Source organism: Nicotiana tabacum, chromosome 6 (genome assembly GCF_000715075.1).
Source record: "Nicotiana tabacum cultivar K326 chromosome 6, ASM71507v2, whole genome shotgun sequence".
In the NCBI taxonomy this organism is placed as follows: domain Eukaryota; kingdom Viridiplantae; phylum Streptophyta; class Magnoliopsida; order Solanales; family Solanaceae; genus Nicotiana; species Nicotiana tabacum.
In genome coordinates this window covers 112,129,600-112,145,541 of record NC_134085.1, presented here as the reverse complement: position 1 = coordinate 112,145,541, position 15,942 = coordinate 112,129,600, and positions in this window count along the sequence as shown.

The following is a 15,942-nucleotide window of genomic DNA, read 5'->3' as shown; positions in this document are numbered from 1 at the left end:
CACGAAGTGCAGGGTGTAGCATGATTACAACCAACTCAGTAAGTAACAAGTCTAACTATTAGGCTAAAAGCAGTGACGGGCTTCACAGGTATAGTCCAATTGCAGAAATATAGTACAGAAATACAGACATGCTCTCAAGTTTAATAGTTAAAGCCAAAATAGGTAAGATATGTCAAGTACAACTGAAATAAGAAATGATGCATCTCGATATCTATATGTCATATATATATGCCAACCAAAGTACAAAATAGTGATGAAATCATATGAATACTCTCAGAGTATCAATCACTCAGTCCTCCCATTCACTCCATCCTTAGAGTCACTCCATCATCACTGTCACTAAATCTTCCCTAATCACTCGGCACTCGTACTCAGTAGGTACCTGCACTCACTATGGGTGTGCAGACTCCAGAGGGGCAGATCCAACCCAAGCGCTATAATAAGCCAATCATGGCATAAATCAATAAAGCATGCTATGGCGTGCAACCCGATTCCTTGAATATTCTCACAATCAATCCCTCGGCCTCACTCAGTCATCAATCCCTCCAGTCTCTCGGGCTAACAAGAATCATGATAATCAATCCAAACAATGATTATATAATGTATCAATATGAAACAAAGACTGAGATATGATATGCGAATAATAGCTGCGACTGAGTACGTAATTGCAAATTAAGCAAATAATTCAACATGCAATACGACCTCTGTAGGTCCCAACAGTACCAGCATATAGCCTAAGCATGATTTCTAACATGACTCGCAGCTCAATTTCTCTAACACATGGAGAATATACAGGTAACAACAAGATTATTCAACTATATAGTTCTATGGAATCAACCAAGTCACAGTTACTACGGTGCACACCCACACGCCTGTTACCTAGCAAGTGCGTCACCTCAACACCAATCACATAACACGTAATTCAGGCTTTCATACCCTCAGAACCAAGTTTTAAAGTGTTACTTACCTCAAACTATGCAAATATCTACTCCAATAAGCACTTGCCTCGCGAATCGGTCTTCGAATGGCTTGAATCTAGCCACAAACAATTCGATAAGATTAATTCAAGCTATAGGAATTAATTCCATATAAAAATGCTAAGTTCTTAATCAAAAGTCAAAAAGTCAACTCAAAAGCCATCCCCCAGGCCCACATCTCGGAATCAGATGAAAGTTATAAAATCTGGACAGTCATTCAACCATGAATCCAACCATACCAAAATTACTCAAATCCGATATCAAACTCTCTCTCAAATCCTCAAAATTCAGCCTAAGAAGTTTTCTCCATTTTCCCTAATTTTACAACCCAAATCACTAATTAAATGATAAACTCAAAGGTATAATCATGGAATTTAACCAAAAATAAGTAAGAATCACTTACCTCAATCACTCCCTTGAAAATCTCTCCAAGAATCGCCTCCAACCGAGCTCCCAAAATAAAATTTGTGATATGAACTCAAACCCTTGTTTTTGAAATATTTAAGTCTGCTGAGATGGCCCTTCTTCGTGATCGTGGAAAAGGTTTCGCGATCACGAAGCACAAACTCAACTTCCCCTAGAACTTACTCTATGCAATCGCATAAGAATTCATGTGAACACGATGCATATGCTTCCCAAGACTACGTGATTGCAGATAGACCCACGCATTCACATAGAACAACGCACGTGAACCTAGTTGCCTCACTTCCTCTTCGCGAACGCGGCCAAGCCCACGCGTTCGCGATGCATTTACTGCTCTAGGTACATGATCACGGAACTTACCTCGCGATCCCTCTTGGTTCTTTCTAATCAACTATTGCTTGCACCTTCTTTGGGTCCATCAGCACTTGGTTTTCACTAACCAAATGGCTTAGAAACTTTATTTCACGACTTGCAAATTCACATTTCTCCATCTTGACATAGAGTTGATAGGCTCTAAGTCTTTCCAGCACTTTCTGTAAGTGAGACAAATGATTGTCAAAGGTCCGGTTGTATATGGCAATGTCATCTAAACAAACAACTACAAAGTCATCGAGGTACTGGTAAAGAACATTGTTCATTAAATTATAGAAAGTTGTCAGGGCATTGGTTAGACCAAACGACATTACAAGAAATTCAAAGCTACTATATCTAGTTACACAAGTGGTCTTAGGGGCATCCCCATCGGGACATAGAGTTGATAGGCTCTAAGTCTTTCCAGCACTTTCTGTAAGTGAGACAAATGATTGTCAAAGGTCCGGTTGTATATGGCAATGTCATCTAAACAAACAACTACAAAGTCATCGAGGTACTGGTAAAGAACATTGTTCATTAAATTATAGAAAGTTGTCAGGGCATTGGTTAAACCAAACGACATTACAAGAAATTCAAAGCTACCATATCTAGTTACACAAGTGGTCTTAGGGGCATCCCCATCGGCTATCATAACCTGCCAATAGACTAACCTTAGGTCTAACTTAGTAAAATAACTACCCTTCAAAAGTTATCCAGCCGATCTTGAATCAAAGGGATCAGATACTTGTTTTTGATAGTCACTTTGTTCAGCACCCGATAGTCAACACACATCCGTAACGTACTATCCTGCTTTTTCTAGAACAAAATAGAAGCACCATATGGTTGATGATTGAATCAAACCCGCATCAAGCAACTCAGACTATTGATTCCTTAATTTAATCAGTTCCATAGGCGATATGTAGTAAGGAGGCCGCGCAGGCGGCGTGATCTAGGAATAAGTTCAATTATGTGATCAATCTCCCTCTTCGGTGGTAACTCCCTTGGCAATTCTGGAGGCATCATATCTTTGAATTCCTTCAGTAAATCTCCAACACAATATAGGACCTCAATGTGTACATCTGGCTTGACTTCAACGAGTGTAGCAAGGTAAGTTTCCTCACCCTTCTTCAATCCTTTCTCAAATGCAATGGCAAAAATCAAAGCACCTATCTCAATGTTCTTTCTTTCATCCTCGTAGGGTCAAATACCTTTCACAATGTCGGGGTTTTCCTCCCCCATAAACATAAGTCTATCCAAATAATGAATTGGAGCGACGTTGTTCTTCTTCAAAAAAATCAATTCCTAATAGGATATTGAAATCGTCCAATGGCACCATTGTCATGTTGAATTTTCCAAACTAATGGCCCAATATCATCGGGATATCTAGTGCAACCCCATAACCATGTTGCGCCTTTGAGTTCACAACTTTTAACTTCATCGAACACTTTGTGCAACCCATACTCTTGAACAATTTTGGGAGGGAACAAAGGTGTTCGTGGCTCCGGTATCAAACATGGTCACGACACTCTTGTTTTCGATTTTCAGATCCACATACATTAGTATGGAATAAGCATCAGCCAAATCATCCCCCGTAGCATTCACGTATTCAACTTCTTCCTTGTCAGCATTTTCTTCATCATCCGCCATAGTTACACAAGCCAAAGTGTTCAACAACCGTAACAGATTCACATAGGCAGCAACTTCCTATCCCTTTCCTTGTTTCTCCTCTTTAGCAAGAAGAGCATTTATTTTTGCTTGATTTGGAAATTTTCTGCATGATGTCCTGGTTTTTGACATGTCCAGCAAACCTTTTCACCACTCGTTGTCCTATTTGTTTTTTACATAGAAGCATCTATCTTCCCTTTTCCGTTGTCATTTCCATCTTGCTTCTGGTTGTCCTTCTTCCAGTCCATACTCTTCTCCTTTTCTTAGTCTTACAAGAAGAGGCGGGATCAGAAGTTAGACCTGTTTGACCAAAAAACATAACTTTTGGTTAAAGCAATTGTATTTATATAATGATGGGCTAAACCTAGTTAATGATAATATTTCTAGATGTGAGTTCCGAAAATGTGGCTAACGCTAAACAGATCTATTGGGGGATTAACAATAACATGCATTAAATATTCCAAAAGGTATGAGCAATAATGGATAAGTAACTAGTAATAAATAATAAATGGCATTTAAGTAAATAGAAGAAGTGGTTCACCCAACAAAGAATGAACTAGATGATTGTTCCTCCTAACAATGATGAATGACAGATAAATCCTAGAATGTTCGAACTATTCTCGGATATGATGGAAAAGTATGAAATAATATGAACAAGAATCTTGATGTAAAGGTAGTGTTTGTATCTTTACAAGAGAGAAAGAGAATCTCTATCACAAGTCTATTCTTATCAAGTATGTGTCACATGCCCACATTCATTGTCTTTTTTCCTATTTATATGGGACATATCCCTAACAAACCCTAATAGTACATGTACAAAGAATATTCAGTAGAATATTTCCTTTATTATCCTATTCTAGAAACTAGTTGTTACAACTTTTTCTGCGGTGCTCGACCTCGATCATTATTGACTTCCCGACCACGAGCTTTGTCGTTTCCTGATCGACCTCGAGCGACTCTTTTCTCAATGCTACCTTGCCTTAAATGTTCTGTGGCAGATTTTGACCTATACAGTTAGTCCCTCCGCTTATTAAGGCGGGCCTCAAAGGACCTCGATGAGTGAATTTTGTTGGTTGCGGTCGAGAAGAGTGGACAAGTGGGTTGTTGATACCCAATTTTTCCCTTTATATTTTAAATATGCATAACTACCTTGAAAATAGCATATATATTCATATATAAGCATGTCCAAGGTTTTTATTATTTTTCCCATAATTTTAAGGGATTAAATTGACTTATTTTCTCCCTTTTTATCCATAAAATCCCCAATAATTATTTCCAAAATTATTTTTTTGATAATTCATCTATTTAATTTCTATATTTATGCCAAAATATGGCTAATGTAATTTTTTATATACTTTTATAATTACATTTAGTATTTTTAAAGCTAAATTGCACATAATTACAATATTAGCCCTTTTAAGATTTTATTATGTTTTCTATGCATAAAATTGGATCTCGTATTTTTAAATTGTTAATTATGTATTTCAAATTATTTTGGCACCTTAAATTTATTTTTTTAGAAATTTCCTGTTATTTTTTATAAATTAAATAGGTGAAATTTGGCTTTCAATTATAGCCAAAATTGGATCCCTTTCCAACTCAATTTCACACCCAAACCACCCGACCCAGATTCTATATACGTCTACCTGACCCAAGCCATCCTAAATCCTGGTTGTTGATATCTTTGATCAACGGTCCTCGTTCAACCTTTCCTTTTTAATTCTGAGAGACTCTCCTAACCCTAATCACTTTTCTAAGGGCGCCGCCCTCAGATGCTCTTGTCTCTCTTCTCTCTCGACCTAACCCTAATCACTTTTCACCGCCTCCTTCTTCGTTCATCTCTGGCTACCACCCTTTCAAAAAATGGGTCTCTCATCACCCTGCTCATCATCTCTAAGGCCCTCAAGGGTCCTAGGCCATGTCGATTTGGACCTAGGGTTTCTGTTCCTGTTACTTATGGGTCTCCAGTGTGATTTTGGGCAAAATCACACCTTATTTGCCACGATCGATGAAGTTTCAACAGGTTCCTTTAATTTTTACTTGGTTTTCTTTTTGAAACTCTAACTCTCTTCTGAATCTCTCATATCTATGTTATTTTTATGCTTTAAGCCTATCTCCTTCTGTGACTAGCTTATTCTCGAGCTTTCTTCTGAAAGATCTTCTACTATAAACCATTTTTACTCCCTTTGAGAAACTAGGGTTTTCGGAGTTCTTTCTATACCTGTTTCGACTGATTTCTTTATGATTAAACCTTTTTCTTTGTTTATCTTGACCGATTCTAAGTTCTTACTACTTTTTAACTCAACTCTGTTAAAAAGCCCTAATTTCTTAAAGATTTTCTTTACTTGTTTCTGTGCGTTGGCCTGATCTTCTTTACATGTTTCTGTGTGTTAGATTGGTTTTCTTCACTATGGTTCTATGTGTTAGCCATGACTACTTGACTTTGTTAAGTTTCTGTTGGTTACCATGTTTCGAATGGGTTTTTCTACTGAGTCCTTAGCCTACTCGTGTCACTTCTGTATGATTGTGTCCATCTGGATTGCTCATCTCTTGCTTCTTTCTGTCGATATGGCTAACCTTGCATGTCTGCTACGCCTGTTCATTCTTCTCTATTTATATGTTGAAGTACAGAATCATGACTCCCTCTTGATTGATCCTGATTTTCTTAATTTATTGTTTGATTGCAAGATTTTCTTATAAAACCCTAAAATTTTACTTAGTTGTTTAAGCTGATTGATTCTATTTCCTTATTTGTTGTGGTGCTTCATTCTTGCTGAATCTTTTCCTTAATTAGTGTATTCTGTACTTAGACTCAATCATATGCTCTATACTTTTACTACCACTTATATGGTAAAAAACCAGTTTTTCTCAATTGATTTTCTTTCCTTGGTTATCCCTGTTAGTATCCGTTTAAACTGTAATTCCTTGATTAAAGGGGAGTACTTGTATAATTGGATTCTAATTGTGATTACTTCCATAATTGTGCTAAACCTTTACTTGTGACCTTATTTTTTACATATTTTCAAAGTTATAAATGCCCTAAGTCTTTCATTAACAAGACACGAGACTTGGATTTCAAAAACCCCTCTCTTACTTAAAAAACTTTGTGTTATTCTACTACTATTAGCCGGCTCCAAGCCAAGGCTAATCATCTGTAAACCTTGGTTCTTTCATTTTCCTTACCTCTATCTTCACAGGTATGTCCTAGTTTAATTTAAATTCTCAACAACAACATGTTTCTATTCCTGTTTCAGTTTCTTTTATTTCTGGCCTGCTTTTACTTGTGGTTTTGTTGTGAAGTCTGTATCTAAGCATGCTGATATGATCCCCCCCCCCGAAATTCATGTATTCCCTTTGTGTGATTCAAGCATGCATGGACAATTGTATTCGTTTACCTACTGTGCACTTACCACTTTGTGAATCCCAAATCCCATATCCCTCCTCTATGTGTTCATGACTGGTTTGTGATTATGCCAGTGTCCAACTATCTATGAGCATGTCCATACCAGTCCTAATACTCCTGTTGGGGTCAGGTGTCTGCAGTTAATGTATATGTATCCCCAAACCCCTTTAACCCCATGTGTGATTACTGAATTCATTCACTTGTTGTGTGTGGTCTTACCCTGAAGTGTTTGAACTCTGTTTTACTAATCCAACTTCTTTCAACCATCTGTGTTACTAATTGCTTTCAAAATGGACCTTTCAGTCTAGTTTTTAACAAACTTCTTTCAAACATGTGTCCTGCACTTTCACTCTACTCCTAGTTAATAAGTTTTGTCCCCTCTAGTATGTGTACTGCCTTGTGATCCCCTTGAGAACCCTTGGAACTCTGGCATACTAAGGCTGGCTTTCCACACTGCACTGGTTCAATGCTTGGCTATTAAGTCTAGGTGTAAGCATTGCCTGGGGTCCTTGAGGCCCTTAGGGAACTTTGATCCACCTAGACTCTGATTTATCTATGTAAACAAGGATTGAAAGACTATTGGAGACTTTGGGTAACTATGGCCTGATTGCAGGCTCTCTATAGAATAGCTCCTTAATTTTTATTTCACTTATATAATTCATTTGTTGGCCTGTAATAATTTTTAAACAGATATTTGGGGCATTTAGTGAAAGGGGGTAGATGTATACTTTATGGGGTAACTTGGGTAGAAATCCTGCTTTAGAAATTAATTTTGAATCTGCTTTCCTCACTTACTAGAGAATATGCCTATAGGGTTTTTGTTCCTGTTGAATCTGATTGCATTTGCATAGTAGAAGCATGCATGTAGGGTTTCTCTTTCAATCTCATTTGCATCATAATAGAAACCATGCCTATAAGGACTTCACTTTTAATGTCACTTGCATCAGATACAAATCATGTTCTTAAATCCTGCATTTGTCATGTAGAAACCATGTTTCTAGGTTCCAAGTCATCATGTTTTAAATCAACTCAAGTGTAGATACCATGCCTATAAGGTGTAATTCCGATTTAGCATGCCTTTCATATGTTACCGCAACTTGACTAAAACAGTAATACGCCTAGATACCATGATCTGTTTCGCAATTCTGTTTAGCCTAATAGATCAAATGTACCTCGCCTAGTTTACTTCTCAAAACCGGGCAATAACTTTTTTTTCTAAAATTAGTCCTTTCAAAACTGTTGTAATCTCATTAGATATCCTGCCTGTAGGTTTAAAAGGGATTATTTCAAAACTTGCTTGTTTCTACATTAACATAAGTATCAGTCCTGCATGTAGGCAAGCCTTAGGGCATTTTCAAAACTTGCACTACTCTGAAGCTGTTTTTGTCACTAAACGTTTCTGAATCCTAATGAGCTTTTAAAAGAGATCCTAGGAAACTAATAGCTTGTGACTTCTGCATCTGAAAGTGGTTTATTCCTGCATAATCATTTAGAAATCCTGCTTTAGGACTTTGATTTCTAAAGACATTATTTGTGGTTGAGTCGTGATGCATGTATGCTTGTTTGCGGAGGAAACTATGAGCCTTTAATTGCTCCATTTATGTGAAAGTCCTAAATTGCTTTTCTTTGACTGTCGCCTTAGAGTTTTGCCTTTAAGCCTTAGGGGTATGTCTAGAACTACCTATAGCAAGAGGTCCTAATTCCCTCTAGGACTATTAAGAAGGGACGGGTAGCAGCACGCAATAGGAATCGATGACCAACACTCGCTTTGCATGACCAATAAGGGGATGGGAAGGGTAGACGTGGGATATGATGACTATGCGCTAATATTACATGTAGCCACTCATTGAGGAGTGTTTACTGGACATTGCGTGGGGTGATCCCGGAGGATAAACAACCTAGGACCCCTCTTCACCCCCTAACCTTCACCTTGTTTAAAACTTTTCTTCATAATTTGTTCAACCTTTATTTCACTATTTGATTTGTTCAAACGTACTGCACCTATTTGATTCAATTATTTGTATGGACTAATTTGTAAAAAATATAAGCTTGGTCGGGGCCCACAGTTGTGGACCAAGAGGGGTGCCTAACACCTTCTCCTCGAGGTTATCTCGAGCACTTACCCTAATATCTGGTAATGCAAACCAACCCAAGAGTTAATCACTCTAGGTGCCCTAACGCACCATAATTCGTTAGGTGGCGACTCTTCAAATACCCAATTCCCAAAAAGGAAATGAGTTATCACACCCCATGGAATGTCGAATCCCAGACCTCTCTCCGCGAGGAGGGAAAAAAGGGGTGCGACATGGGTCGGACAGTTAAGTTTGGGACGAGTCGGCAACGTGACCTTTCGTGAGCTGCAACTTTTGGGGTTACGTTGTTCCTATACTAAAGTGAAATCATGATATCATGCATCATTAGGGCACTCTTTCCTAATGCTTTGCATTGTTTCTCGTGTGTTTCTTGATTTTGATGCCCAAATTCTTATAAATAGAGGTGTAAGGGCATTCACTTGTTCTTTACGTATTTTTCGCATCGAAACCTTGTGCCTTCCTCTCTTTACTCCATTGTTTGTGTGTTTTCTTTCCTGGTTCTAGTGACTTCTATTGCTTCTAATCCTTCTTCACTTGAATATCCTTTCTTTTATCAGAATTATGGCTAATGTGTCTTCTAGTTCCGGTGAGGGAAATAACCATGTCCCCTTGGCGGTGATTATGCCTCCTAATGCTAATGGTGTTTCTATTGCTATTGAAGACGAGAACTTTCCTACGGTGAAGGAAATAATTCCTCATGGTGAGAAATTTAGGTTCGACTTCTCAAAGGCGCCTGAAAACGAGCCCGAGGCCTCTGAGTCGGCGATGAAAGAGGCCGATCTAGTAGAGCTTAGGGCTAAATTCAACATTCTTGCTCGCACCCATTTTGTCCCAACAGGGCGTGATGTGGTTCAAATCCACCGCCCCGGGTATTGCATGTTCTATACATACCCCTTCTAAGTTGGCTATGCTCTTCCCCTTCTCCCATTGACGGAGGAATTTTGTCGCTACTATGGCGTGTTCCCGGCTCAACTTGCCCCACATATCTACAATCTCATTAGGATTCTTACTAAATTTGTGGAGTTGGTTGGGGTCGAGATCACACTCCGGTATCTGATGGATCTCTTTGCCCCTAGTTTCCATAGGGGGTGATGTTAAACCTTCGCCATCAAGGGGGAAATGCCTGGTGGTGAAGATGGACGACAGGCGAACCGTCAGTTTTGGCATAATGTTTTCTTTGTCAAAACCACAGATGTCGTGGCCAACGCGGACGACTTCCGTAAGACTTGGAATTATATTGTAAGTGTCTAATCTTCTTTTGTTAAAACATATGATATGCATGTTATAGTCGTAGGCCCTGAACTCTTGTTCCCTTCTTGTATAGCCAATAGGGTTGTGCATAATTTGGTAAAAACTGAATTACCATACCGAAACCGAAATTTTTGGTATTTGGTATTTTGATAATTGGTATGGTATTTGGTTTACATTATTAAAAAAATTGGTATTAGGTATGGTATTTGATATTTTTTTTAAAATACCGAAATATCGATACCGTACCGAAATATATATTGGATTAGTTTTGAATATCCTGTCATCCTTGCAGCCCTCAGTTACCAGAGAGTTTCAAGAGAATGTTTCTAGTTCCAAGTTATTTTTTTGAAGCCTGTGCGCCACCTATTTTTGTCTATGTGGTTAATGGATGTTACCCGAATAGTTTTTGTAAACAACACTTGTGAAAGACTTATTTTGGTCACATTTTAAGAAGCTTATTGGTGTCCAGTATATTACGGAGATGCAAGTTAGAGCTTTAGACCAGACATACTTATATGTTGATGAAGTTTGTAAATATTATTTTGATCTTATGCTCTTGTTTATATAAGTAACATATATATTGTGCAGTATTGTAGCATTCATAAGATTGATTTTACTGCACTAAAATATAATGTTCCGAAGTTGCTTTAGAACCAAATAAACGAAAGTTACCATACCGAATAAACCAAAACCAAAAGGCGAAAAACCAAACCATACCGAATCTAATTAGGTATGGTATTGGTATATCATTTTAGAATACCGAAAATACCGAACTAAAATGTCTAAATACCGTACCGTGCCGACCGACAAACACCCCTAGCATCCAAGACTACGCCCTCTCCTTTGGTCGGGGACATTTCTGATTGGGTTGACTGAGTTCTGCCTCACATCGTGCGAATTCCTGAGTGGCGGGGCTTTTTAAAGAAGTTCGGGCCTACTCCTTCCTTGACCGATGAGTTTGTCAATATGTTATTTTTGTTTTTGGCCTCTTAGTTTCTTACTTCTTATAGTTTGCTCTTGATGATGCTGATAACCTTAATTTGATTCTTTCTTTTCCAGCCCGAGGATCTTTGAGGAGGCCGATGTCTCCCTCTCATGTATTTCGTAAGAGGAAAACTGCCTACTCTTCGGCGTCCATCCCCACTACGACCATGGATAGGCCTACTCATTCATTTGCATTTTTTCCATCTTCGACCGCGGCTAGATCTGCTTGCTCTTCAGCCTCATCTACTACTGCCTCAGCATTGATTTCTTCTTCGCCTGCATATATTTCGACAGCGGAGCTTGTGGCTTCCCCTTTTGTCTCGTCTTGTGTACAAGGAGGAGGAATCATCACCGAGCGACGGGAATTTGGTTCCCCCCAAGAGAAGGTCGGTAGATGTTGGTGATGGGGTCACCCGGGCTGTAGATCCATCGCGAGGATAATAATTGAGGACGATATCGAACTGGCATCTGATGCTACGATATCGGCAGAGGCCATTTAGGGTGTACCTCTTCCCTTCAAGGTTGTAGGAGCCAAAGGGTTGGCCACTGTGGCTTCTGATAATTTGCGGCAGGAGGGTCCGTTTATATCGTAGTAGGCTAATGATGCTTCTTCGCTGGCAGATGGGAGAAGCAAAGGTGTTGGTGAGGATAGCTACGAGACGGGCTCTGATCTCAATGCTGATGAGATAAGGATGATGGAGGAAGGATTTACCCAGCTCGAGGTAAGACTAGTGAGGTCCAAGCAGACTATTGTGGTCCCCATGTATCGGGATTTATTAATAAATATGGAGAACGTGGTTCCTTCCCTTGGTCCCCTTTGCTCCGACATGGAGGGTAAAACCCTCCAGGAGCTGGATGATTTTACCTTATCGATGAGCATAGTGGCCTAGCTCTCAGTGGTAAGTTTTTCGACTTTTCCTATTTTTGTTCGGTATGTTTAATGTTTAGGCTCGTTCTTATTCTGTCTGTTTTCTTTTTCTTTCTTTTTCAGACCATGATTTTGGAAATTAAAAGTTCCCGAAGATAGGAAAGGCGTAAGGCTATTTTTATGAAGTTGCAGCGAAAATACCGCGAGTACCATGGCAAGTACAGGAAAATTTGTAGGCGGTTTGGTGAGGGCGGCAATTTGCAGGACCTTCGAGATGAACTGAAGGAGAAGGATGACGAGCTGGTGAGGGTCATCGAAATGTGTAACGTCCTTGAGGGGACGCTAAGAAATAAAGAGGAAGAGCTCAAGTTTAGCAGGGCCGTGGAAGCTCAGTAAGGTGATCTCCAGGCACGGGTGGTCTAGCTGAGCAGGTAGTTGGAGGAGTGTCGCCTATAGAAGGAGGTTCTTCACGGCAAGATCACTGATAAGCAAAACAGGCTGGAGAGGGTGGAGTCTGCTCGGTCGGCGGCTTTGAGGAAAGTGGAGGCCCTCGAGGTAGTGATCCGGACTCTCAATTCTGAGAGAGAGTGATTTGGAGATGGTGAGACTTAAAGAGGAGCGTCTTGCTAAGAGGATTGGGGAGTTGGAGAGAAACAACTCCCTCCTTTAGGACCAGGTAGCCGCCTTAGAGGCTGAGAAGACTCAAATTCTTACGCAACCATAATCATCTCATACTTTAGATTTCCCAAACGTTCCTCGGGACCTATACGAGGAATGGATTCACGCTGAGGCTCAGTTGGATGTGTTCCGAGATTTGCATGCAGCGGGATTTGTTCTCGGAGCTGCCCTTAAAGATGCTCATGCTAAGACCTATGAAGCTCGAATTGCTTATGGGTATGATGTTGCTACGTCGGAGGCCGGTGATGATGAGAGGGACGTGCGTGTGGACCAGATTGAAGAGGATGCCTGGTACGAGAACGTATACCCTAAGGGTGGTGGTGTTGGTAAGGAGGCGACTAGAAGTTTTTATTTTTCCTTCTTTTATTTTGCTGTAAACTTGTGCATTATTTGTAGGCGTCTTTACGAGGTAAAAATATTCTAAGTATGAAATGCTAGCTTTGTTATTTGCACTTGATTCTTTTACTACGGTTCGTACTTGTATGACTTTTGATTTTATCGCTTGGTTTCCTTGATTTTCTTAGCCATAATCACTTAGTTTGAATAAGGTCGAACATATCCTAAGTTTAATTACGGTCGAGGATCAGTATGTGTTAGTTCAAACGAGGTTGAACCTAAAACTAAGTTTGATTATCGCCGAGGGCCGATAGGTGTTAGTTCAAACGAGGTTGACCATATCCTACGTTTAACTATGGACGAGGGCCAGTAGATGCTAATTCAAATGAGGTCGAGCATATCATATGTTTAATTATGGCTGAGGGCAAATAGGTGTTGGTTCGGACGAGGTCGAACATAACCTATGTTTAACTATGGCCGAGGGCCAGTAGGTGTTAATTCGAACGAGATCGAGCATATCATATGTGTTAGCTATGGCCGAGGGATATTAGGTGTTGGTTCGAACGAGGTCGAACAGAGCATATGTTTGACTATGGCTGAGGGCCAGTAGGTGTTAGTTCGAACAAGGTTGAACATAACCTACGTTTAGAAAGATATGCTTCTAGGTGCGGAGTTTGTCGACATCGTAAACTTTAAGCATTGTTGCCTTGGTTTCACATTTGGATAAATAGAAATAAACTTCATGCATTGTTGCTTTGTTTATACACTTGGAGAAATTTATGAATTTTCAGGCGTTGGTTAGCGTTCCAGTCCCAGTCCCAGTCCCAATCTATCTAATCCCTTCATTGGTCGACATAGAGAAGGTTTGAGAGGTCGAGTAATGAACTAGTCGTCTAGTGCCTCTCTCTTCACTTACTTCAACTTGAAGTGTCCCCTTCGTCGTCTTGTTAAAAACCTCCTTGAAAAAACCCGATTGGGATAAAACTCAAGTGAGGGAAAAAAGTACGACTTGGGGGACGCTTTACCTCCTAAAAGTTGAAGTACTTGAGGTCGGTAATATTCTAGTTGTTTGGTAGTAGCTTTCCTTCCAATATTTCTAATTGGAATGATCCTTTGTTCGTTGTTGTCGTGATTTTGTACGGGCCATCCTAATTTGTTTCCAGTTTGCCTTCCCGTGGGTCTTTGCTTTCTTGTGTTTTAGTTTTAAGCATGTAGTCCCTAACTTTGAGCGGTCTGACTTTTGCCTTTTTGTTATAATAGTGTTCTGCTTGTTGTTTTTGGGCGATCGTCCTTATTTAGGCCATGTATCGTCATTCTTCGACTTCATTGAGCTCTTGCCTTCTGCTTTCATCGTTCCTTGGTCCGCTCTCGTGGGAGTATCTTAGGCTGGGCTCCCCAACTTCCACCGGTATTGCTACATCAGTCCCATAGATAAAAGAGTAAGGCGTCTCTCCTGTGCTTGTCTTCGGCATTGTTCGGTAGGCCCAGAGTACTTCTGGTAGTATTTCCAGCCATAGCCCTTTGGCGTCTTCAAGTTCTTTCTTCATGATGTTCAGTATCGACTTGTTGGAGGTCTTTACATGTCCGTTGCCCGCGGGGTGGTATGGCATTGAGAATATTCTTTTGATATGCCACTTCTCAAAAGATTCAATAACCTTCTTTCCTATAAATTGGGGTTCGTTATCGCAACTGATCTATTTGGGGAGGCCGAACCGGCATATGATGTTTTTCCATATGAAGGCGATCACTTCATGTTCACGTATTTGGGCGAATGCTCCTACTTCTACCAACTTAGAGAAATAGTCAATTAAAACCAAAAGAAATCGTACGTTACCTCGCCTTGCCAGGAGGGGGCACATGATGTCCATTCCTCATTTGATGAATAGCCAAGGGGATGTGACCGAGTGGAGGTGTTTGCCTGCTTGGTGAATCATTAGAGCATACTTTTGGCATTGCTTGCACTTTTTCACGAAATCCGCAGCCTCTTTCTTCATGGTGGGCCAGTAATACCCTACCATATGAGGAATCTGACCAAAGCCCAATTGCCGGAATGAGCTCCACAATGGCCTTTGTGGACTTCTTCAAGGACGTGCCGCATCTGATTTGGGCCTAAGTATTTCGCTAGAGGGCCTCTATACGTTCTCTTGTACATGACATTGTGAATGATGTTGTACCTCGCTGCTTTCATTCGCAATATCTTGGCCTCTTTATTATCACTTGGGAGTACACCCTCCCGCAAGTATGTAACAATACGGTTGCGCCAGTCCCAAGTCAGGTTTATGGTTCTTACCTCGATTTGGTTTATTGATGAGTTGAGAAGCTGGAATGCACTTATGTCTCTGGTTGCAATTTTTTTGGTAGTTGCGGCTAATTTGGTGAGGTCATCCACCTCGATATTCTATGCTCGAGGGATCTGGTCAAGTTGACATTCATCGAACTCAGGCAGTAGCTTGTAGATTTGGTCTAGTAGTTTTGTAACCTTTGTTCCTTGATATGGAAAGCCCCTTGACTTGGTTGACAACGAGTTAGGAATCGCAGTGGTCTTAACCGTCTCGCCCCATATTTAAGTGCTAGCATTAACCCTACAATTATGGCCTCATACTCGGCGTCGTTGTTAGTCATGTCCGGGCACCTTATGGATTGGCGAATTACTTTGCCGGTCGAAACTTTGAGTATGAGTCCTAGTCAAACCCTGATGCATTAGATGCATTGTAAGTGTACAGGACATAGAGGTCCTGTATTTGGGGAGAAGAGTGGGCAGTTTCTCTTTCAACTTCGGGCATTATTTTTGCGCTGAAGTCGGCGATGAAGTCAGACAAGAACTTGTGACTTTATCGTTGTTTGCGATTAATATGTGATATCGTGCTCGCTTAGTTCGATGGCCCATTTGGCAAACCTGCTTGATAGCTCGAG